The sequence below is a fragment of the Chiloscyllium plagiosum genome, unplaced genomic scaffold (genome assembly GCF_037043375.1).
Source record: "Chiloscyllium plagiosum isolate Xiang-an unplaced genomic scaffold, Cpla_swu_hap1 HiC_scaffold_27, whole genome shotgun sequence".
NCBI lineage: Eukaryota > Metazoa > Chordata > Chondrichthyes > Orectolobiformes > Hemiscylliidae > Chiloscyllium > Chiloscyllium plagiosum.
Genome location: NW_028270165.1, coordinates 10,032,107 through 10,058,218, shown reverse-complemented (window position 1 = coordinate 10,058,218; position 26,112 = coordinate 10,032,107). Strand labels below are relative to the sequence as shown.

The window sequence follows — 26,112 nt, the reverse complement described above, 5'->3', positions numbered from 1 at the left end:
TTATTAGTAAATTGGAATTAAGGCTGGGATGTTTTCCCCCTGGAGCAGAGGAGGATGAGAGGCGAAGTTTATAAAACCGTGAGGGTTATAGATAGGGTTAAGAATTGTTGCCTCTTACCTAGGATGGGGGAATTTCAAGACTGGGAACACATTTGTACGGTGAGAGGGGAGAGTTTGAAAAAATATGTGGGGCAAAAAATTTGAGTGTGGTTTGTGTATGGAATGAGCTGCCAATGGAAATGGTTGAGGTAGGTACATTAACAACATTTAAAAGGCATTTGGTCAAACACATGGAGAGGATAGTGGCCAAGTGCTGGGAAATGGGGTTACTGTTGATGGACGTTTTGGTCAGCATGGACCAGTTTGGGCCGATGGGCCTGTCTCCCTGCTGTAGGACTGACTCGTGTTTCTTTGTCGCTCCAACAGTTTGAGTTTTCAGATGAGCATCTCACTGAATCACACTGAATAAAATCTGATCTCATTAGTCAACTCTGATTTGGAAGTGCTGGTGTTGGATTGGGCTGGACAAGGGCAGAAGTCACAGGGCACTAGGTTAGAGTCCAACAGGTTTATTTGAACTCAAGATTTCAGAGCACTGCTCCTTTGTCGGTGAAGTGATGAAGCAGCAGCATTGAAGAAGGAGCAATGCTCCTAAAGCTTGTAATTTCAAATAAACCTGTTGGTCTGTAAGCTGGTGTTGTATGACTTCTGATGTCTTCAGCTGTGGGTTTGTATCGAACTTAATGGGATATTTTGTCCAACTTGGCATTTTTAAACCGTATCACTTGGAGGGATTCATTTGAAACCTTTCAAGAGGTGAGTTCAACAAGACTGAACTATTCAATGTTACTTGGACTCAATTTTAAAACTTACATCAGGGCAGGTAGACAGAGATGTACAGCACGGGAACAGACCCTTCGGTCCAACTCATCGATGCTGACAAGACATCCTAAATTAATTTGGTCCCATTATCTTTCTGAACCATTCCTGTTTATGTCTGAAACCAGATGCCTTCTAAGTGGTATAATTGTACCAGCCTCCATTTTCTCTGGAAACCCATTTCATACATGCACTACCCTCTGCATGAAAACATTGCCCCTTACGTCCCTTTTAAATCTCTCACCCAGCCAAATAGCCTCTCCCTGCAGCTCAAACCCTCCAACCCCCGGCAACATCCTGGTAAATTGTTTCTGATACAGAAGTCAATGTTTTGGGAAGAACCCTTCTTCAGTCCTGAAGGAGGGTTAATACCTGAAATGCTAACTTCACCTCCTAATGCTACCTGGCTTGCTGCGTTCTCCCAGCCTCCTGCTTGCCTACTTTGGATTCCAGCAACCGCAATTATTTTTTGTTTCTAACAAATGGTGGAGCAGACTCAATGGGCTGAATGGCCTCATGTCTGCTCCAGTGGTCTTGTGGTCTTAGGTTTCTGCGGATTGTTTCAGTGGGAACGTGCAGTCCCAGACTCCGAGTAGTGTCACTCACTGGAAGCAAAGTTTATGGAATCACAGAATCCCTACAGAATGTAAACAGGCCCTTTGGCCCAACAAGGCAACACCAACCCTCCGTACAGTTACCCACCCAGAGCTATTCTCTTAACCCTAAAACTTTACATTTACTTGGAGAAAGTGAGAACTGCAGATGCTGGAGATCAGAGTCAAGAGTGTGGTGCTGGAAAAACACAGCAGATCAGGCAGTATCCGAAGAGCAGGAGAATCAATTTTTCAGGCATCATTCCTGATGAAGGAATTATGCCCAAATCATAGATTCTCCTGCGCCTCAGATGCTGCCTGACCTGCTATGTTTTTCCAGCAACCACACTTTTGACCAGTCTACATTTATCCCTGACTACTGCACCACACTTGAACACCCTGAACACTATGGACAATTTAGCTCGGCTAACTCACCCTAACTTGTACATCTTTGTATTGTGGGAGCAAAACCGGAACACCCGAAGGAAACCCATGCAGACACGGGAGAATTCAAACAGTAGAATCAAACCGGGGTCCATGGCTCTGAGGCAGCTGTGCTAACCATTGAGCCACCATGTCGCCCCGAACCACTTTAGAGAGTTCAACTTGGGGGTGTGAGGCAGTGTGCAGTCCAGAAATTTTTTTAAAAGCCCACCAACTTTCCCACTGCACCCATTGTCATAATGGGGCAGAAGGTTTAGTCCACAGTAGCGTCACTGGCGGTATCTGATTGTTGGGGGCACTGGTGCCCCCGCTGGTTTCTTCGCAAGTTGCTGGAAAATGTGAATCTCTTGCCACACTCAGGGCAGCTGAATGGCCTCTCCCTTGTGTGGACTGGCCGGTGGATCAGCAGGTTTGAGGAATCGCTAAAGCCCTGTTCGCACTCAGGGCAGCTGAATGGCCTCTCCCCTCCATGGACCCGCCGGTGGGTCAGCAGAGCAGAAGAATTGCTGACGCCCTTCCTGCACTCAGGGCAGGAGAATGGCCACACTCCTGTGTGCACCCGCCAGTGGGTCAGGAGGTGGGAGGATCGGTTAAAGCGTTTCTCGCATTCTGGGCAGGAAAACGGCTTCTCCCCAGTGTGGACCCGCTGGTGCCTCAGCAGGTGGGAGGAATTGCTGAAAGCCTTCCCGCACTCGCGACAGCTGAAGGGCCTCTCCCCCGTGTGGACCCGCCGGTGGGCCACGAGGTTGGAGGAGACCGCAAAGCCCTTCCCGCACACTGAGCAGGAGAATGGCTTCTCCCCGGTGTGGACCTGCCGGTGGGTCAGCAGTTCGGCGGGCTGGGTAAAGTCCTTCCCACATTCAGGGCAGGCAAACGGCCTCTCTCCAGTATGGACCTGCTGGTGTGTCAGCAGGGAGGAGGAACTGCTGAAGCCCTTCCCACATTCAGGGCAGGGGAACGGCTTCTTGCCTGTGTGGACCCACTGGTGCCTCAGCAGGGCAGAGGAATCACTAAAGGCCTTCCTGCACTCGGGGCAACTGAATGGCCTCTCCCCCGTGTGGACCCGTTGGTGCTTCAGCAGGTCAGAGGATTTGCTGAAGGCCTACCCACAATCAGAGCAAGGGAAGGGCCTCTCCCTGGTGTGGACACATTGGTGCGCCAGCAAGTGGGACGAGTGGGTGAAGCTGTTCCCGCCCTCGGGGCAGATGAATGGTCTCTCCCCAGTGTGGACTCGGCGGTAGTCCAGCAGGTGGCAAGAGCGGATAAATCCCTTCCCACACTCTGGGCAGGAGAACGGCCTCTCCCTGGTGTGACTGCGCTGATGAATTTCCAGGGCAGATGGGACACTGAAGCCTTTCCCGCAGTCACCACACTTCCACGGTTTCTCCATCGGGCGATATTCCTCTGGTTTCTCCATGGCCAAAGCTTCAGCTGCACACCAACGCATGTACAACCCCTCCCTGCCGTGAATTCGTCTTTCCAGGCTGTATAATTGTTACAGGCTGCACATTCAATGCGCTGCCACAGTAGCGTCTCTCATCCAGCTCCACTGATGCTGAAAGCGTACTGAATCAGAAACCAAAGAATTTTGCTCCTTCTCACAGAATCATAGTCGAAAATCGTTGCAGTCCCAATGGAGTGATTGACTGTCTGTCATTGACATGAAAATGAGGACTGCAGACACTGGAGAGTCAGTCAAAATGTGTGGTGCTGGAAATACACAGCAGGTCAGGCAGCATCCAAGGAGCAGGAGAGTTGCTGTTTCGGGCATAAGCCCTTCAACTCCTGAATTTGAAATTTCAGTCTTCAAATCTTCAAATGCACTGGAAAAAAAGATTATGAAAGTCATCACTGTCAGTCAGGGTAGAAATTCAGAACAAGCAATTCTACTTTATGCGGAACATTCTTTTCTTTTGTAATTCCATGAAATTGAAAGCACCATTACCCTACTCTGATTGCTCTACATTTGCACCTGATTAATGCATCTAACCTACACATCCTGGACACTATGGACAATTTAACATGGCTAATTCACCCAAACCTGCACATCTTTGGATAGTGGGAAGAAACAGGTGCACTGGAAGAAATCCGCCGCAAACACCAGTCGGAGAATGTGCAATATCCACACAGACAACGGCCCTGAGGCTGGAATTGTATCTGGCTCTCTGGTGCCGTGAGGCAGCATCACTAACCACAGACACCGTACCTTTTCCAGTCCCGCCACCAAGTCACTCAGCTTGAGCTCAAGCAAAGCACTACATTTAATTTTCGCTTCACACTCACTGAACTTTTGGCCCGTCCCCACTTCCCTTACAGGATATGCAAACAGCTGGGGGGTTGCCACATCGAATCCCGACAGTGCGGAATGAGGCCATTTGGCCCAACAACTCTCCATTTACCTGCGACTAATATACCTAACCCACACATCCCTGAACACTATGGGGCAATTTAGAATGGACAATTCACCCTAAACTGCAAATCTTTGGACTGTGGGAGGAAACCGGAGCATCGAGATGAAACCCACACAGCCACGGGGAGGACAATGTCTATGTGGAGTTTGCACAGTCACCTGAAGCTGGAGTCAAATCCTTGTCCCTGGGGCTGTGAGGCAGCAGTGCTAACCACTGAGCCACGTGCTGCCCGTGTGTGCTGAAAGAGATGCAATGTGGAACTTTATTGACTGTACCGCACAGTGGATTGTTGAGTAAGGTCGAGTCTCGAAGGGTCTGGAATGAGGTAGCCAACATTTAGGAGCGCATTGCTACAGATGCTGGAATCCTTCCTGAAAACAACAAATGCTGGAGATCACAGCTGGTCAGGCAGCGTCCACATAGAGAGAGCAAGCTAACATTTCAGGTCTTCTTTGAGATTTATAAAATCTTGCTGGATAGAGAGAAGGTGAATGTCAGGAGTCATTTCCCTGGAATGAGGGATTTCAAGACTAGCGGACATATTTTTAAGGTGAGAACAAAAAGATTTAAAAACAAAATAAGGGGCAACATTTTTAAACAGAGTGCTTCACGTGTGGAATGAATTTCCAGAGGAAGTGGTAGATGCGCTTACAGTCACAACATTTAAATGACATTTGGAATAGTACATGAATAAGAAATGTTCAGAGGGATATTGGGCCAAGCACATGTAGGTGGGACTAGTTTAGTTTGGGATTATGGTCGACATGGACTGGTTGGACCGAAGGATCTGTTTCCATGCTGCGTGACTCTGACTGGATACAGTGGATGTGGGGAAGATGTTTCCACCAGTAGGAGAAACGAGGACCAGAGGACACAGGCTCAGGGTGAAGGAATGCCTTCAGAACTGAGATGAGGAGGAATTTCTGCAGTCAGAGGGTGGTGAATCTGTGGATCTCATTGCTGCAGAGGGTTGTGGATGCCAAGTCATTGAGGGCATTTAGACAGGTCTTTGATAAGTAAGGGGATCAAGGGTTACGCGGAGAAGGCAACAGAATGGGGTTGAGAAACATATCGGCCATGATCGACTGGTGGAGCAGACTCAATGGGCCAAATGGCCTCATTCTGCTCCTGTATATTGTAGTCTTAAAACTGGGCAGATTACTGAAGTGGTTTTCATGAACAATTTCAGAGTCCTGAAGTAAAGTCGTAGAGGTGTACAGCACGGAAACAGACCCTTTAGTCCAACTCGTCCATGCCAACCAGTTATCCTAACCTGATCTCGTCCCATTTGCCAGGACTTGGCCACTATCGCTCTAAACCCTTCCTATTCATATACCCATCCAGATGCCTTTTAAATGCCGTAATTGTACCATCCTCCATCACTTACTCTGACACTCATTCCATACATGCACCACCCTCTGCATGAAACACTTGTCCCTGAGGTCCCTTTTAAAATCTTTCCCCTCTCACTCTAAACCTAGTTCTGGACTCCACAACCCAGGGAAAAGACCTTGTCTGTTTATAAAATCATGAGGATTATGGATAGAATAAACGTGTGGAAGGTCACCCCCCACCCAAAAGCTTCTGACGCTCCAGGAAAACAGCCCGAGTCTCTTCTACCTCTCCAGATAACTAAAATCCTCCAAACCTGGCAACATTCTTGGAAATCTTTTCTGAACCCTTTCAAGTTTCACAGCATCCTCCTGTTAGGAAGGAGACCAGAATTGCACACAATATTCCGAAAGTGGCCTGACCAGTGTCCTATACAGCTGCAACGTGACCTCTCAACTTTACGACCCAATGCTCTGACCGATAAAGGAAGGCATACCAAATGCCTTCCTCACTGTTCTATCTACCTGCGACTCTACTGTCAAGAAGCTATGAACCTCACTCCAAGGTCTCTTTGTTCAGCAACACTCCCTCGGACCTTACCCGATTTGCTTTTCCAAATGTAGTACCTCACATTTATCTAAATTAAACTCCATCTGCCATTCCTTAGCCCATTGGCCCATCCGATCAAGATCCCGTTGTCATCTGAGGTAACCTTATTTGCTGTCCACTACACCTCCAATTTTGGTGTCATCTGCAAAATTACTAACTATACCTCTTATGCTCACATCCAAATCATTCATATGAATGATGAAAAGTAATGGGACCAGCACCAATCCTTGTGGCACAACACTGGTCACAGGCCTCCAGTCTGAAAATCAACCCTTCACCACCACCCTCTGTCTTCTACCTTCAAGCCAGATCTGTATCCAAATGGCTAGTTCTCCCTGTATTTCTCGAGATCTAACCTTGCTAACCAGTCTCTCATGAGGAACCTTATTGAATGCCTTTCTGAAGTCCATGGAGATCATGTCTACTGCTCTGCCCTCATCAATCCCTTGTTACTTCTTCAAAAAACTCAATCAAGTTCGTGAGGCATGATTTCTCACGCACAAAGCCATGCTGACTATCCCTAATCAGTCCTTGACTTTCCAAATACATATAAATCCTGTCCCTCAGGATTACCTCCAACCACTTGCCCTCCGGCAATGTCAGGCTCACTGGTTGATAGTTCCCTGGCTTTTCCGTGCAATCTTTCTTAAATATTGGTACCACGTTAGACAACCTCCAGTCTTTCATCACCTCACTTGTGACTATCCATGGTACAAATACCTCAGCAAGGGACCCAACAATCACTTCTCTAGCTTCCCACAGAGTTCTGGGGTACAACTGATCAGGTTCTGGGGATTTATCCAATTGTATGCAATTCAAGACATCCACCACCACCTCCTTTGTAGTATGGACATTTTTACATTTTTCAAGATATCATCATCTGTTTCCACACATTCTATTTCTTCCATGTCCTTCCCTACAGTAAACACTGATGCAAAATACTTGTTTATTATCTCCCCCAACTCCTGCAGCTCCACACATAGGCTGTCTTGCTGATCTTTGAGGGGCCCTGTTCTCTCCCTAGTTACCATTTTCTCCTTAATGTATTTATAAAAACCCTTTGGATTCTCCTTAACTCTACTTGTCGAAGCTATCTCATGTTCTCTTTTTCCCCTCTTGAGTTTACTTTTAAGTAGACTCCAACTGCCTTTGTACTGTCAGGATTCACTCGATCTCTCCTGTCTATACTTGTCATATGCTTCCTTCTTTTTCTGAACGAAAAGCTCAATTTCTCTAGTCATTCAGCATTCACTACACCTACCAGCCTTCCCTTTCATCCTAGGTTCTAGATTAGAGTGGTGCTGGAAAAACAGCAGTTCAGGCAGCTTCCAAGGAGCAGGAAAATCGACGTTTTGGGCAAAAGCCCTTCATCTAATCAAGAATCTGGTTTCCAGCATCTGCAGTCCTTGTTTTTACCTAGTTTTTCCCCTTTCACCCTAACAGGAATATACTGTCTCTGGACTCTCAGTTTCTTATTTTTGAAGACTTCCCATTTTCCAGCCATCCCTTTACCTGTGAACATCTGCTCCCAGTTAGCCTTTGAAAGATCTTGCCTAATACCAAGTTAGCCATCCTCAAAGTATAGACCAGATCTAAATTAGATTAGATTACATTACATTACAGTGTGGAAACAGGCCCTTCGGCCCAACATGTCCACACCGACCCGCCGAAGCGCAACCCACCCATACCCCTACATTTACTCCTTACCAAACACTACGGGCAATTTAGCATGGCCAATTCACCTGACCTGCACATCTGTGTGGGTTTCCTCCGGGTGCTCCGGTTTCCTCCCACAGTCCAAAGATGTGCAGGGTCAGGTGAATTGGCCATGCTAAATTGCCCGTAGTCTTAGGTAAGGGGTAAATGTAGGGGTATGGGTGGGTTTCGCTTCGGCGGGTCGGTGTTTCCACACTGTAATGTAATGTAATCTAATCTCATCTTTGGACTGTGGGAGGAAACCGGAACACCCGGAGGAAACCCATGCAGACACGGGGAGAATGTGCAAACTCCACAGTCAGTCGCCTGAGGCAGAATTGAACCCGGGTCTTAGGCACTGTGAGGCAGCAGTGCTAACCACTGTGCCACCGTGCCGCCCAAATGGGTCATCATTCTTTTATAGCTCATAGAATTATGGTCACTGGCCCCAAAGTGCTCCTCCACTGACAGCTCAGTCACCTGCCCTGCCTTATTTCCCAAGAGTAGGTCACGTTTTGCACCTTCACTAGTCAGAACATCCACTTACTGAATCAGAAATTTTTCTTGTACATATTTAAATTCCTCTTCATCTAAACGCTTAACACTATGGCAGTCCCAGTCTATGTTTGGAAAGTTAAAATCCCTGACCATAACCACCCTATTATTATTACAGATAACTGAAATCTCCTTACAAATTTTTTCTCAATTTCCCTCTGACTATTAGGGAGTCAATAAATAAAATCCCAATAAGGTGATCATCCTTTTCTTATTTCTCAGTTCCACCTAAATAAGCTTCCTGCATGGATGTTGTGGTTCTGTTCGCCAAGCTGGGAATTTGTGTTGCAGACGTTTCGTCCCCAGTCTAGGTGACATCCTCAGTGCTTGGGAGTCTCCTGTGAAGCGCTTCTGTGATCTTTCCTCCGGCATTTATTGTGGTTTGAATCTGCCACTTCCGGTTGTCAGTTCCAGCTGTCCGTTGCAGTGGTCGGTATATTGGGTCCAGGTTGATGTGCTTATTGATTGAATCTGTGGATGAGTGCCATGCCTCTAGGAATTCCCTGGCTGTTCTCTGTTTGGCTTGTCCTATAATAGTAGTGTTGTCCCAGGACATGCCAAACAGAACAGCCAGGGAATTCCTAGAGGCATGGCACTCATCCACAGATTCAATCAATAAGCACATCGACCCGGACCCAATATACCGACCACTGCAACGGACAGCTGGAACTGACAACCGGAAACGGCAGATTCAAACCACTATAAATGCCGGAGAAAAGATCACAGAAGCGCTTCACAGGAGGCTCCCAAGCACTGGGGATGTCATTTAGACAGGGGACGAAAAATCTGCAACACAAATTCCCAGCTCGGCGAACAGAACCACAACAACGAGCACCCAAGCTACAAATCTTCTCACAAACTTCCTTCATGTATTCCCAGGAATATCCTCCCTTAGCACAGTAATATATCAGTTGTCAAAAAAGCCACTCTCCCTCCTCTCCTGCCCCCCCCTTTCTATCCTTCCAATAGCATGTGTGTTCTCGAACATTAAGCTGCCAGTGCTGTCCATCCTTGAGCCATGTTTCTGTAACTGCCATGATATCTCAGTCCCAAGTTCCTAAACATCATCTGCCTTCCCTGTTTGGCCTCTTGCAATTGAAATAAATGCAGTTTAATTTACCAGTCCTACCTTGTTCTCCGCTTTGTTACTTCCGGCTTTGATTGATTGACTCAATCCCTTTCCCAACTGGACCAGTCACAGATTGATCTCTTTCCTCACTATCTCTCTGGGTCCCAGCAACACCTGCCCCCCACCCACCACTACCTTACTAGTTTAAATCCTCCTGAGCAGCTCTCGCAAATCTCCCAGCAATATATTAATCCCCTCCCAATTCAGGTGCGATCCATCCTTCTTGTACAGGTCTTTTCTACCCCAGAAGAGATTCCAATATTCACATTTTTGGATCCTTTCTCCCATGCACCAGTTCCTCAGCCACGCATTCATCTGCTCTGTCCACCTATTCTCACCCTCACTAGCAACATTCCCCATTAACTGGTTAAGTCCTGGATTGCTTTCCTAAAATGCATCACCTCACGTTCGTCTAAATTAAACTCCATCTGCCAATCCTCAGTCCATTATCCCATCCAATCGATTATAATTTATAGCAAACTCTCTTTCCTCTCTTATTCCCTAAAAGCTGAAAATCTCCATCCCACCCACTCTCCTTTTATTCTCATTTTACTGAACCTAATGCCTGCTCTGCCTCATCCTGAAAAGTCTGGTTCATGCTGATTAACAGGCCTACACTCAGGGGGGATTTAACTGAAACATAAGAATGCTGAATGGCTTGGACAGAGTGCATGTTGGGGGAGATGTTTCCACTGGTAGGAGAGATGGGGACTCGAGGGCACAGCCTTCGAGTAAATGGAAGATCTTTTCGAACGGAGATAAGGAGAAACTTCTTCAGCCAGACAGTGGCGAATCTATGAAATTCACTGCCACAGAAAGCTGTGGTAGCCAAGTCACTGAGTATATTTAAGACTGAAACAGATAAATTCTTGAGTATCAAGGGGAGAAAGCTGGAGAATGGTGTCGAGAAACTTATCAGCCATGATTGAATGGTGGAGCAGATCCAGTGGGCCGATTGGCCTAATTTCTGCTCCTATGTCTTATGATCTCTTGCTGTCCTGGACACAGTGAGAGAAACTTGAGAGCAGGAGTAGGCCATTTGGTCTTTCAAGCCTGCACCAGCATTCAACATATCATGGCTGGATATGAATCTACCTACAATTAGGTGGATAAACTGGGATTTTTTTTCACTTGAGCCATAGGATGTTGAGTGGTGACTTTACAGAGGATTATAAAATCACGAAGGATAGAGATGTCCTTTCCCTCAGATGTGAGCTTCAAGATTAGGGAGCACAGTTTTAAGGCGAGAGGTGAAAGATTTTAAAAAGACATCAGAAGCACCCTTTTTTAAGAGAGTAGTTTGTGTGTGGAATGAATGTCCAGAGAAAGCCCAGAGGTCAGATCAGTTTTCCTTCGTGTGAATCCAAGGAAAGCGATGGGACCAGACGTAGGACCAGGCCGTGCACTCAGAGCATATGCAGACCAACTGGCAGAGGTCTTCTCGTACACCTTCAACCTCTCCCTGCAGCAGGCCATTGTCCCTGCCTGTTTCAAGAGGGCCAACATCATCCCTGTGCCTCAGAAGACTCATGCAGCACGTCTCAATGACTACCGCCCAGTTGCCCTAACTTTGATGGTCATGAATTGCTTTGAAAGGCTGGTCATGGCATTAATCAATCGGCAAATTGGGATCCACATCAGATACCATATCATTTGCCCTTCCCTCCTCCCTAGAACATCTTGACACCAAGAAAAGATACGTAAGAATCCTACTTATTGACTACAGTACAGCCTTCAACACTATTATCCCCTCGAGACTGATTACTAAACTTAGTGATCTTGGACTAAGCCCCACTCTCTGCAACTGGATCCTCAGTTTCCTGACCCACAGGCCACAATCAGTGAAGACCGGGGACAATATTTGATCCTCACTAACACTCAACACTGGAGCCCTCCAGGGGTGCATACTCAGCTCCCTACTGTACTCAATGTGTACCCACGACTGCGTCACCAAATACCAGACTAATGCCATTTACAAGTTCACTGGCACCATCACAGTCAGTCAAATCTCAGATGGCAACAAAACAGACTGCAGATGGGAGGTGGAAAACCTGGAAAAATGATGCACTGAAAACAAACTAGATCCAATGCTAGCAAAACCAAGAAACTCGTTATTGACTTTTGGCGGGATGTTACTCATGCACCCATACACATTAACAGCACAGAAGTGGAACGAGAGAAGAGTGTCAAGCTCCTGGGAGTGGTCATCCACAACAAGCTGTCTTGGATTTATCACTACCTGGTATGGCAACTGTACCATTCAAGATTGGAGACGGTTACAGAGAGTGGTGAACTCAGCCCAGACAATCACAAACGCCAACCTCCCAGCTATTGAATCCATCTACCAGGCCTGCTGTCAAGGGAATGCCGCCAGCATTCTTAAAGATCCATCCCACTCTGGCAATGTTTGTCTACAACCTCTACCATCAGGGAGAAGGTACAGAAGTCTGAACACACGCACCAGCCAGTTTTGTAACAGTTTCTACCCTACTATTGTTAGAACACTGAATAGATTCTCAAACTCTCAGCATTTGCCTGAACCTATGTTTCTGTTTTTGCCGCTGTTTACCTATTATTTACTATCTATGCTACTTACTGTGATCTACCTTTTTGATCGCAAAACAACGCTTTTCACTGTGCCTCAGTACATGTGACAATAAATAAATTCAAGTCAGTTCAAGTGGTGGATGTCGGTCCAGTTAAAAGGGTTAAAAGGCATTTGGATCAGCACATGAATAGGAATGGTTCAGAGGGATATTGGCCAAACACTGGCAGGTGCAACTAGTTTAGTTTGAGAACTCAGCCCAGACTAGTCAGCATGGACTAGTTGGACAGAACAGTCTGTTTCTGCACTGTCTGACTGTCTAACTGTTCTATACTGGTCTTAAACCCATTTTCTTGCCTCCCCCCATAACCATCCACTTCCTTGTTGTCGAAAACTCAAATGAACGCAGCATTGAATATATTCAGTGACCCCCCCCGCCCCCAAACTGCAGGAAGACATCTCCACCTCTGAACTCAATTCCTCTTGCTAATGTACCACTTGCCTTGCTCATTGCTTGCTGGTATAGAAGGACGCTGAGGCCTGTCTGTACATCTGTTAGAATACAGTGATAGTTTCACTTCTTTCATGTGTAAATCACAAAACCCTTTTTTTAAAGTTGTATTCTCAGGTTAGCTGTTAACAATGGTGATAGCTCGACAATATGTTGAAGGTGTTAGCCCCCTGTGTTCTCTGTCTATGACCTGATGTTTAGATTGATTCCAATCTTTTTAGAAAATTGAACCCCAGAATGAAAAAAAATGGAAGAGGGTGAGAAAAGAAAGTGCCGTACTCACAGATGTTGAACAAAGGAAAGAAGTTGAAGTCTGGGGTGAAGCTCAATCTTCATTCAGAGAGGAACAACAGCAGCAGCAGCTTCAGAAGCTCATGGTCAAACTTCCGTATTCAGACAATAGCAAGCCTCTGATTGACAAAGGAACCAGGCTCCTTCCGGTCATCCAGAGCTCCCCATTGGCCCATCAAAAGAAGGTCGCGGTCCGTAATTGCGGACAGCGAGGAGCATGCGCAATTCTTGTTGACACCGCTGGACATGCGCAGTGTGGTCGGTGGAGATGCCGGTGTGGCTGACAAGATTTTGTACCTGAATGTCAAATGTCAACAGGAGTTTTAAAAAAAGCTGAAGCCACATTTTTTTTTAACCTGTAGCTCGACATTTTATTGCGTTTGCATTTTGTGTGACTCCTCGACTTTTGAATGTCTTTTCCCCAGGGTAGGGGAATCCCAAGCGAGAGGGCAGAGATTTCGGTTGAGAGGGAAAACATTTAAAAGGGACCTCAGGGTCAGAAAAAAAGTTTGAAAGTTAATTCACCTCAACAAATGCCCCCTCTTATGCCCTGAACAAGATAGATTGTTCACAGCCTATTAATCATGAGTAGCAATGATGTTGTGAAACTTAGAAGGGTTCTAAAACGATTTATAAATATGTTGCAAGGGTGGAGGGGTTCAGCTGCAGGGAGACACTGAATACGCTGGGGCTGTTTTACATACAGCATTGGATGCTGAGGGTTTATAAAACCTTATAAAATCATGAGGGGCATTGATAGGTTAAATACACAAGGTCTTTTCGCTGGGGTGGGAGAGTCCAGAACTAGAGGGCATTCATTTTGGGTGAGAGGGAAAAGATATAAAAAGGACCTAAGGGGCAAATCTTTCACGCAAAGGGTGGTGGATGTATTGACTTAGCTGCCAGAAGAAGTGGTAGAGGCTGGTACAATTACAAAATTTGAAAGGCATTTGGGTGGGTACATATGGACCAAGATTAATTTAGGATACCTGGTCAGCATGGACCAAAGGGTTTGTTTCCATACTTTACAACTCTACGGTTCTATTTCTGCATAGTCAGAATCAATTTCACAAGACTAGGAATAGGCCATCCTCAACTTATAGCCTGTCCTCAACTGTGGGCTAACTGGACATATTTGAATGCAAGTTTCAGAAAGATGTCTGCAGCTTTTCTATAAAGTTGAACATGCTTTCATGATGTTTCTGAATATATCATTTTACCTAATCTCAATTTTAAAGATCAGTCATTTCTCTTGAAGCCGTGTCTACCAGGTAGAGTCATCAACATCCATTCTCTTTCTCTCTTCCTAGAAGGGTTTGATACAGCGATCAAAGATGGTTTGAGGCATCCACAAGGACAGGGAGTGGGTGGAAGAGAAGGAGAGAGAATGGACAGAGGGGCAGAGTGTCAGGGGGTGAGAGAGATAATTGACAGGGGGACAGAGGGTGGGAGGATGAGAACACTGGGGGGAAACAGAGGGTGATAGGAATGGAGAAGATTGTGGGGACCGATGGTGAGGGAAAGAGAAAGACTGGTGGGCAGAGGTGGGGAAGAAGAGAATGCAGGGCAGAGGGATGAGGGTTGAGAGAGAATGGAAGGGGGACAGTGGGTGGGTAGAGATTGGACAGGGGAGCAGAGGGTGGTGGAGAGAAACTGCCCAAATCCCTTGGACCGGTGTTGATATCTCATGAACTGGAACCCACTCCTCCCACAGCAGACATGGGTCAATCATTTCTCAATATATACGTGGCGAAGGCAGTAGAATCATATAATTCTGACAGGCCATTCGGCCCATCGAATTCACACCGACCTTCCAAACAGCATCCCACCCAGACCGACCTGCTGACCCTACAGCACTGCAGTTCCTCATGGCTAACCCACTCTAATCTGCACACTTCAGCATGGCCAATCCACCTTAAACTGCAGATCTTTGGACTGTGGGAGGAAACCAGATCACTCGCAGGTAACCCACAGAGACACAAGGAGGAGGACGCACCAAAGTCCACACAGACAGTTGCCCAAGGATGGAATCAAACATGGACCCCTGGCACTGTGAGGCAGTGGTACTAACCACTGAGCCACTGTGCTGTCCAGAGTTAGCTTCTAACTTTTCACGCACCCTCAGCAGAGGCTCTCTCCTGACATTTGTGGACCATGCCTGCTGTAACCTCCCTTTCCCACATCTTCAGCCCTGAGCACATTGGTTCCCAAATCCTGGCATCAGATAGACACCGATGTCATCTGGCCTCTTGCAACCAACTGCGGAGACCGGAGACAATCCCTGTCACTATTCTGTCCCCTACCACCACCTCCCCAATGTTGATCTTACTCCCAGCACCCAGCCAGTTCGCTCCTCCACCCCCTTGCAGCCCTCTCTCAGATCCCCTTTACCTGCCTGATCCACGCTCACACCTCCTGACCCTGTCCACTGACTCAATCAGAAGGGTGTGTCCGGAGAGAAATGACCAACTCCTGGAATAAAATGTACGGTTATCTTTATCCCCAAAGGTCTGCAGCCTGGCTTCCAGCTCCATCTCTCTGAGCCGAATGCCCACCAACATGTGTTTGCCCTGGATCACAGCATCCAGAGCATCCCACCTTCTGCAAATCAAAAGACAAGTCCCACCTTACATGCTCCAAAGTGTGTTGTGTAACTGCTTAATCATTTCTGGTGGCCGAGCAGAGGCCAAGTTCAACTTGGCTATTGATACCCAAGTTTGGAATCCATGAGGATGGCTTCAAATGGACCTTGGGTTGATGTCAGTGACTCCACTACACTATACAGTCTGTCTCTCTGTCTCTCTCTCTCTCACACACACACACTTATACACACACACATACACGTAAGTCAATAGGGTGAATTTGCGGAATTATATTTGCAGATACATTCTATTTTGCTCAAAAAGTGCACAATCTGCAGGCAGTCAATGCATGTAATATTTTATGAAATTCTACTTTGGAAATAGAACGAGTCTGACTCAAGATGGGATACTGACAGACTCAAACCTCACACCTTCCATACATTGTCTGAGCTGTTGCCTCTTTTTATAAAATAGAGTCATAGAATCTTAGAGATGTACAGCATGGAAACAGACCCTACGGTCCAATCCGTGTATGCCGACCAGACATCCCAACCCAATCTAATCCCACCTGCCAACACCCAGCACATATCCCTCCAAACCCTTCCTATTTACATACCCATCCAAATGCCTCTTAAATGTTACAATTGTACCAGCCTCCACCACATCCTCTGGCAGCTCATTCCATACACGTACCACCCTCTGCATGAAAAAGTTGCCGCTTATGTCTCTTTTATATCTTTCCCCTCTCACCCAAAATGAATTCCCTCTAGTTCTGGACTCCCCAATCCCAGGGAAAAGACTTTGTCTATTTATCCTATCCATGCCCCTCATAATTTTGTAAACTTCGAGAAGGTCACCCCTCAGCCTCCAACGCTCCAGGGAAAACAGCCCATCCTGTTCAGCCTCTCCCTATAGCTCAAATCCTCCAACCTGGCAACATCCTTGTAAAGGAGAAAGTGAGGTCTGCAGATGGTGGAGATCAGAGCTGAAAATGTGTTGCTGGAAAAGCGCAGCAGGTCAGGCAGCATCCAGGGAACAGGAGAATCGACGTTTCGGGCATAGGCCCTTCTTCAGGAATGAGGAAAGTTTGTCCAGCAGGCTAAGATAAAAGGTAGAGAGGAGGGACTTGCGGGAGGGGTGTCGGAAATGCGATAGGTGGAAAGAGGTCAAGGTGAGGGTGATAGGTCAGACTGGGGTGTAGGCGGAGAGGTCAGGAAGAAGATTGCAGGTTAGGAAGGCGGTGCTGAGTTCGATGGATTTGACTGAGACAAGGTGGGGGGAGGGGAAATGAGGAAACTGGTGAAATCCGAGTTCATCCCTTGTGGTTGGAGGGTTCCTAGACGGAAGATGAGGCGCTCTTCCTCCAACCGTCGTGTTGTTGTGGTCTGGCGATGGAGGAGTCCAAAGACCTGCATATCCTTGGTGGAGTGGGAGGGGGAGTTGAAGTGTTGAGCCACAGGGTGGTTGGGTTGGTTGGTCCGGGTGTCCCAGAGGTGTTCTCTGAAACGCTCCGCAAGTAGGCGGCCTGTCTCCCCAATATAGAGGAGGCCACATCGGGTGCAGAGGATGCAATAGATGATGTGTGTGCAGGTGCAGGTGAATCTGTGGCGGATATGGAAGTTTCCTTTGGGGCCTTGGAGGGAGGTGAGGTGGGAGGTGTGGGCGCAAGTCTTGCACCTCCGGCGGTTGCAGGGGAAGGTGCCGGGAGTGGAGGTTGGGTTGGTGGGGGGTGTGGATCTGACGAGGGAGTCACGGAGGGAGTGGTCTTTACGGAATGCTGATAGGGGAGGGGAGGGAAATATATCCTTGGTGGTGGGGTCTGTTTGGAGGTGGCGGAAATGATGGTGGATGATGCGCTGTACATGGAGATTGGTGGGGTGGTAGGTGAGGACCAGTGGGGTTCTGTCCTGGTGGCGGGTGGAGGGGCGGGGATCAAGGGCGGAGGAGCGGGAAGTAGAAGAGATGCGGTGGAGGGCATCGTCGACTACGTCGGGGGGGAAGAATTGCGGTCCTTGAAGAAGGAGGCCATCTGGGTTGTACGTTTTTGGAACTGGTCCTCCTGGGAGCAGATGCGGCGGAGACGAAGGAATTGGGAGAATGGGATGGCGTTTTTACAGGGGGCAGGGTGGGAGGAGGTGTAGTCCAGGTAGCTGTGGGAGTCGGTCGGTTTGTAGTAGATGTCCGTGTTGATTCGGTCACCTGAGATAGAAATAGAAAGGTCGAGGAAGGGGAGGGAGGAATCTGAGACTGTCCAGATGAATTTGAGGTCGGGGTGGAAGGTGTCAGTGAAGTGGATGAACTGTTCAACCTCCTCGTGGGAGCACGAGGCAGTGCCGATACAGTCATCGATGTAGCGGAGGAAAAGGGTGGGGGGTGGGGCCAGTGTAGTTGCAGAAGATGGACTGTTCCACATAACCTAAGAAGAGGCAGGCATAGCTGGGGCCCATGCGGGTGCCCATGGCTACTCCTTTCGTTTGGAGGAAGTGGAAGGATTGGAAAGAGAAGTTGTTCAGGGTGAGGAACAGTTCAGTCAGTCGAAGGAGGGTGTCAGTGGAAGGGTACTGGTTGGTACAGCGGGAAAGGAAGAAGCGGAGGGCTTTGAGTCCTTCGTGACGGGGGATGGAGGTGGACAGGGACTGGTTGTCCATGGTGAAGATAAGGCATTGGGGACCGGGGAAGCGAAAATCATGGAGGAGGTGGAGGGCATGGGTGGTGTCCCGAACGTAGGTGGGGAGTTCTTGGACTAAGGGGGACAGGACCGTGTCGAGGTGTGCGGAGATGAGTTCGGAGGGGCAGGAGCAGGCAGACACAATGGGTCGGTCGGGGCAGTCAGGTTTGTGGATTTTGGGCAGGAGGTAGAAGCGGGCGGTGCGGGGTTGTGGGACTCTGAAGTTGGAGGCGGTGGATGGGAGATCCCCCGAGGTGATGAGGTTATGGATGGTCTGGGAGATGATGGTTTGGTGGTGGGGGGTGGGGTCATGGTCAAGGGGGCAGTAGGAGGAGGTATCTGCGAGCTGGCGTTTGGCCTCAGCGGTATAAAGGTTGGTGCGCCAAACTACTACCGCGCCTCCCTTGTCTGCTGGTTTGATAGTGAGGTTGAGGTTGCAACGGAGGGAGTGGAGGGCTGCACGTTCTGAGGGTGAGAGGTTGGAGTGGGTGAGAGGGCTCGGGGAGTTCAGGTGGCGGTTAATATCGCAGCGGCGGTTGGCTATGAAGAGGTTGAGGGCAGGTAGGAGGCCAGCACGGGGTGTCCAGGTGGATGGGGTGTGTTGGAGGCGTGAGAACATACTTGTAAATCTTTTCTGAACCCTTTCAAGTTTCACATCTTTCCGATAGGAAGGATACCAGAATTGCACGCAATATTCCAACAGTGGGCTAACCAATGTCCTGAACAGCTGCAACATGACCTCCTAACTCCTGTACTCAATACTCTGACCAATAAAGGTAAGTATACCAAACGCCTTCTTCACTATCCTATCTACCTTAAATTATCTCGAGGATGTGACTTAAAAGAAGTTCTGGGATTTGCATATTAATGAACCGAAACCTGCAACCCATTATAAAATGTGAAAGACTTAACAGCAATCTTGGTTTGTTCAATATATCATTTCAGTTGCATGACACTAATCTTTTGCTATAAATTCTGTATCTTACGACCCTGCTCCACAGCAGCGCTCTGAAAGCTAGTGCTTCCAAATAAACCTGTTGGACTATATCCTGGTGTTATGTGATTTTTAACGTTGTTTCTCATGAACACAGCCACAACACTTCCGGCTGCTGCCAGTAAACATTAGAATGCTGATGAAACGATGCAGTACCTGCAGAGATGAAAATCTTAACAGTTTCTAACGATACTTGCTACTGATTCACTGCTCCTTCTGATACACGACTTTGGTAACTTAGTGCTGGAAGCTGAGTGAGCAGCTTTAAAACAGAAACCTGTTGGATTTTATATCTTTCAATGTCTGAGTCCTAATTTAGGTAACCTTTATTGCGACCCAACTTTGTTACAGCTTCATGATCTCCCCAGCAAAAAAATTACAAAAAGTAGCTTTCCTTTTCTTCAACAGCTGAATTTCAAAGCACACACACACACACCCCTGACCTCCCCTACCACCCCAGTTGCTTTACTATTGGTAAGCACTGAGGTGTTCCTTTGTAACTGGATCCTTGGTACAGTCTTAATCCGGCGGAAGTAATGCCTCACTCAGCAATTTAAACCCATATACTGTATCCAAGTAAGTTTCTCCCCACTCATTTTCTGGGGGCAGGAGTGGGGACAGGGGATTTAAACTCGACCACATTACTGAGAGTTTGCAGTCATGTGTAGGCCAGACCGGGTAAAGGATGCATCTGGGACGACTGAGTGAATCCTTTCCCACAACAGCAGTTTCCTTCCCTAAAAAAATCATGAGTGAATCAGATGAGGATGTTTTCCCGGTGAAAATGGTTTCATCATTAGATTCTGATCTCCAGATTTCTGACCAAATTCCAATCTCCCATCTGCCGCGGTGGTGTTCAATCCTGGGAGTTCTCAGAGTTGAGTCGGTAATCCCATTGATAATACCACTCTGCCATTGCTCCTTCGATCCCAGTGATGGCACATGAACTCATGAACCCCTTCCTGCAGTGACAGTAGGTGAACGGCCTCTCCCCAGTGTGGACCCAAGGATGTTTCAGCAGGCCAGGAGAATTGATGAATGTATTCCTGCACTTGGAGCAAGTGAATGGCTTCTTTCTGGTGTGAACATGCCAGTGCATCAGCTGGTTGCACAGCCAACTGAATCCCTTCCCACACACAGAGCAGGAGAATGGCCTCTCCCCTGGGTGAATGCTTCGATGAGTCTCTAGCACTGATGGGGAAGAGAACCCTTTCCCACAATCCCCACATTTCCAAAGTTTCCCCATGGGGAGAGCTTTCCTTGTGTCGCTCTGGGTTTGAAATTACCAACAGAATGGGTACACAGTCTCTCTCCAGTGTGAGGGGTGAGACTTTGATTCCCCAAACTGAGTAACTGGTTTCAAGGTGACTGCTTACCCAGTCTGCTAAACCTCTCCCCATAAGACAATCCTCTTCATGCCAGGAAGAGTTGAGTGAACCTTCTCTGAACTGCTTCCAATACAAGTACATCCCTCCTGAAGGAAATGACCCAGAAATGCACAGAATATTTGAGCAGTGGTCTCACCAATACCATGAGCAGCTGGAACAAGCCCTCTCATTCTATAAACTCTACCCCACTTACATCTCCTGCAAAGTCAACAAGTTAACCTCAGAATGAGAAAATAAATGGAAAAGGAGCGTGAGAAAGAAGTGTGTGGTACTCACAGATATCATACAGAGGAAGGGAGTAGCAGTCCAGGGTGAAGCTCAATCTTCATTCAGAGAGAGAGTCGCAGCAGCAGCACCTTCAGGAACTCATGGTCCAACTTCTGCAATCAGACAATAGGGGGTTCTGATTGACAGGAAGACCTAACAGCCTTCCGGTACTCCAGGAATTCCAATTGGTCAATCTCCAGGCACAGCTCACAATGGTCTTTATGATGCGAGGGCGGTTGACCAATGCGAGACAGGCAGTTTAAAATACATGGACATCACTGGCTGGCACTGCGGCTGCAAGGCCTTCAAATTGCTTCCTCTCCTGGGGTCCCGACAGGTACCCCTCCAGTGACATACTCATTCATTTGGCTGAACTGGTTCTCACCCTCAATAATTTCGCCATTGAGTCCTCCCACTTTCGCCAGACCAAAGGGGTAGCCACGGGCACAGGCGTGGGCACCAGCTATGCCTGTCTCTTCGTCGGGTACACAGAAAAGTCAGTCTTCCGCAGCTACACCGGGACCATTCCCCACCTTTTCATCCGCTACATTGACGACTGTATCAGTGCCACCTCGTCCTCGCACGAGGAGGTTGAACACTTCATCAATTTCAACAACATATTCCACCTTTCGGTCAGCTTCAATTAAACTTCGTTACTTTTCGGTTTAAAAAAAAATTCCAATTGCTTAAGCTTCGTTTATTTTGGGGTCGCGACATTCAAACTTGGTGACTTTTCGGTTTAAAGAAACTCCGATTGCCTTCGTATATTTTCGGGTTCGCGTCGTTAAACTTCGTTACTTTTCGGGTTTTAAAAGAACTCCGATTGCCTTAACTTCGTTTATTTTCGGATTCGTGTCAATTATACTGAGCAAGTCTCAGGTGGCTCAAGAGGATTGGGACGGGAGGCGAATGCCTGCTCTCTGCCTTGTTGGTCCTAGCGAATGAGAACAGACCCTTGGAGAAAGTTCACAATCAAAGTTGTTCATGTTCGCCCCATTAATGTAACTAACACCTCTCACCCCAAGGGTTTCAGAGAGAGAGAGAGATAAATAAGTTTATATTTACACAGCCTCCATACGTCTGCGAAACAGTATATTACACGACAGCAGTGGAGGTCTTTGACATCAGGCTCGAACGTGCCTGCCGCGTGCCAGACGAAAACCTGAAGTGTTCTGTGGAAGGCAAGCCGCGTGCGGCAGCAAAGTGGCGCAGCGGGAGCGTGCTGGGCCCATAACCCAGAGGTCGATGGATCGAAACCATCCTCTGCTATTGTTCAATGTCGCCTCGTGCTGCTCTCTTCTACAAGCCGCCTTTGCATCTACTTAATGGCATTTAGCATATCGATGCACTCGCCAAATCCACTCAATTCAAGTGGCATGATTTTAGAGGTCTCAATGGTTTTCTGTCCTTCGTCTGTTTCCTCTGAACTGAATCGCAAACCCAGTTCTCTGCGATGCCAATCAGCTGGTAAAGTTGAAACACATGCCTTGCGGTTTCGTCCATTCCTTGCAGTAATTCGCCACCCTGGTCCAGACGAGAATGACAAGCATGTCAGAAACCGCATCACGACTCAGACATAGTCCCCTACTATTAGGACGGATACCACCGATTGTGAATAACCTCAGAGAGAGAGACAAGTGACAGACAGTCGCCGTGGACTCGATGGGCTGAACGGCTTCTGTCTGCGCGAGAATGATGCTACGTGTTTATGCCGTCCCACTGCCTGTCTCTGGGACAGAGAGACTGAGGGAGCAAAACTGCTTCATTTTTAACCGTCCCTTCCGTGTTGGACTGCCTGCAGTCCCTCAGCTCAGGGCCGTGGGGATGACTCTCAGTGAGTGAAGGTTTCACTCGGATTCTCTTCATCTGGGACACTTGGGGCTCAGATGTTAACTGCTGCGCGGTCGCAGCAAAGAAAGCGATGCCCACTTTGCAATAGACTTTCCGTAAGATTGCTGGGTGAAGACGATTTCTGAACACCAAGAAGGCTGCACAACAATGTGAATTTACCTGGGCGAAGAGTTCTCGGTGTCCATTTCTTTCTGTCCTGCCAGCACAGCATCTTTCTATCTCTCCGATAACAGACCCTTGGACAAAGTTCACAATCAAAGTTGTTCATGTTCCCCGCATTAATGTAACTGACACCTCTCACCCCAAGGGTTTCAGAGAGAGACAGAGAGAGAGAGCAGAAGATCGAATGGACTCTACCCGCCCCCACCCTACACCCCGTCCCACCCCCCAGAACAACGTCCAAGTAGAAATAAAATGGTTTAATTATCCACCAGTGGAGGTAGTCCAGTTCCTGGGGATGAGACAAATATCAGCGCCCCGGGGACAGAATGACAAGCAGATGTTCTGGAAACGCTTTGCTGCTTGCAATTCTTGCAGCAACGTGGTATGTACTTCATACTGAGCAAGTTTCAGCTGGCTCAGAGTCTCCGATGGACATTGCTGTGTTTGCCGCCAGCTCAGAGAGAGAACAATAGGAAGGACGTGGGAGTGAATAACGATCCGCGTGAGAGGGCGAATAACTGTTAATGGAGACTGTTAGCGGCTAACAATACGTAGTGTGTCATAGCAGACGAGGTGATAACAAGGAGTCGTTTGTGTGGTAGGGGTCAAGGACATGGGGGAGTTCAGGCCCTAAAGTTATGGAACTCGATATTGAAGACCGGAGGGCTGTCAGGTCTCCAAGTGGAAAATGAGGTGTTGTTCTTTCATCTGGAGCGAGAACACTGCTGCAAGCCTGAGACAGAGATGTTGGCCAGGGAACAGGGTGATGTGTTAAAGTGGCAGGCAACCGCAAGGCCAGGGCCTTTTTCCTGCGGGCAGAACCGGGATGTTCTGCGAAGCAGTCACCCAGTTTATGCTTCATGCTACATTGGGGAAACGACACTGTGAGCAGCGAATGCAGCGGACTAGGTTGTGGCAAAAGTGCTGCTTCACCTGGCAGGTAGGTTTGAGCCCTTGGATATTCAGGAGGGAGCAGGTAAATGGGCAGGTGTTACACATTCGGCGGTTGCAGGGGAAAGTGCCTTGGCACTATGGGAGGTGGGTGTGGGGTGTTGCGAGTGAAGGAAGAGTGGAACCGAGGTGGAACCCCTGGCACAACGGGTGCGTGTTGGGACCATAACCCAGCTGAGAACGCATTCTCTCCTATTCATTCAATGTCGTCTTTAGCAGCTTTCTGGTATAACAGCGCTCTGTTCTGCACCTCGCCTTCTCATCTGGTGCCGAAAACAGCTTGGACATAAATATTTCCCAGTGATATACTGGCCCAATGTGCACAGTCGCGTTGATACACTCGTGGAGGTTTGCGTGGTCTTCTCCTGTTCTCTGTATCCTATGTTGAGGAGGGCAATGCTTGTCACTGGCCACTCGGGTGTCAGAGAAAAGTTTCGAAGCAAAATGGTTGAATTATCTGCCAGTGGAGAGAGCCCGGTTCCTGGGGACGGGGCAAACAGCAGCAGGGAGACTGAATGAGAAGCAGCTGTTCGGGAAACTCTTTGCCGCTTGCAATTCTCAGAGCAATCTCAAATGTATTTTATACTGAGCAAGTCTCAGGTCACGCAAGCGGCGTGGGTCGTCAGTAGCGCTCTGGCTCGTTGGTCTAGGCGTATGATTCTCGCTTAGGGTCCTTTCCTGTGCCGAGTTGCGAGAGGTCCCGGGTTCAAATCCCGGACGAGCCCGCGTTTTTTAACTTGACTTGTGCAAAACTGCCTGATTAATTTTCTCAAAAAACGCCTTCGTGAAACGAGGTTGGGCTGTCTGGAGTACGAATGAGGCAGAAGACAGGGAAGTGAAATGGTTGGAGATAGTGTTCAACAGGTTGACGTGAGTGGTGCGGTGTTTGAGGAATGTCAGCAATCAAGGTAGATTGGAAAATTGGGACAGCTCTCCTCGGAGAAGCGAAATTTTCCAAGTCATGAAGGATCTAGAAACAGGAAATAATGTTGTGAAAATGCTCCCACACCTGAAAGGATCCACAACGATTCGGCAAGTGGAAAATGAGGTGTTGTTCTTTCATCTGGAGCTAGAACATTGCTCCAAGCCTGAGACAGAGATGTTGGCCAGGGAACAGGGTGATGTGTTAAAGTGTCAGGCAACCGCAAGGTCAGGGCCTTTTTAGTGAAACTGACACCTCTCAACGAAATGATTCAGAGAGAGGGAGACAGCAGAAGAGCAGGTGATTGGAGACAGCGCTGAACAGGTTGTCGTGAATTGTGCCGTGTATGAGGAATGTCAATAATGAAGGCAGATTGGAAAGTTGGGACAGCTCTCCTTGGAGACAGAAGTTTGAAATCTGGCCCAGTTGACATTTTCCAAGACATGAGGGGTTTAGACAGAGAAAATAATATAGTGAAAATGGTACCACGCCTGAAATGATCGCTAACAATTAGGCAGTGTCTCGAGGAGAGGAAGTAAAAATAACATTATGAAGAACGTTTTCGTGCAGAGAGTGGTTAGGGTCAGATTTACACAGTTGCGCTGGCACCCTTGTGGAGCTCTGAGTTGTCTCGTCCTGTTCTGTCGGTGTGTTCTGATCTCAAGTGTGAAACCTCTTCCCTCAGATGGTAATGAACTGGTGAAGTTGAAACACATGACTTGCTTTTCTTTGTCCATTTCCTGCGGTAAAGAATCAGACGCCCGTGAAACAAAAGACTTTCTGCAGGATTGCTGTGTCAAGGCAAATTCTGAACACCAAACAGGCTGCACAAGAAGGCACTCATATCAATTTACCTGAGGGAAGAGTCTCCGGTGTCCATTTCTGTCTGTCCCGATAGCACATCACCTTGCCATTTCTCCGATAACAGACCTTTGGAACAAGTTCAAAGTTGCCATTTGATGCATTCGTGTCAATGACGGCTCCTACCCCAAGTGATAGTGAGAGAGAGCAGAAGAGCGAATGGGCTCTGCCTTCCACCAGCACAGCTTGCAAGCAGAAACAAAATGGTTCAATTATCCGCTCGTGCAGAGAGCCCGGTCCCTGGGGACAGGACAAACAGCAGTGTTCTGGGAGCAGGAGACAGACTGAGAAGCAGATGTTCTTGAAACTCGTTGCGGCTTGAAATTCTGGGAGCAATGTACAATGTATTTCGTACTGAGCAAGTCTCAGCTGCTTCTGGAGCTGGCTACGCCCACGGAATGTGGCTCGTTGGTCTCAGGGTAGGAACAGGTTGACGTGAATGGTGCCGTGCCTGAGGAGTGTCAGTTCTGAA

At 47.9% G+C, this 26,112-nt stretch overlaps 1 pseudogene; it reads right to left on the bottom strand.

The window, feature by feature from the left end:
* Window positions 1-2,092: 2,092 nt before the first annotated feature.
* On the bottom strand, window positions 2,093-3,333 carry LOC148143068 (uncharacterized; annotated as a pseudogene).
* Window positions 3,334-26,112: the final 22,779 nt, after the last annotated feature.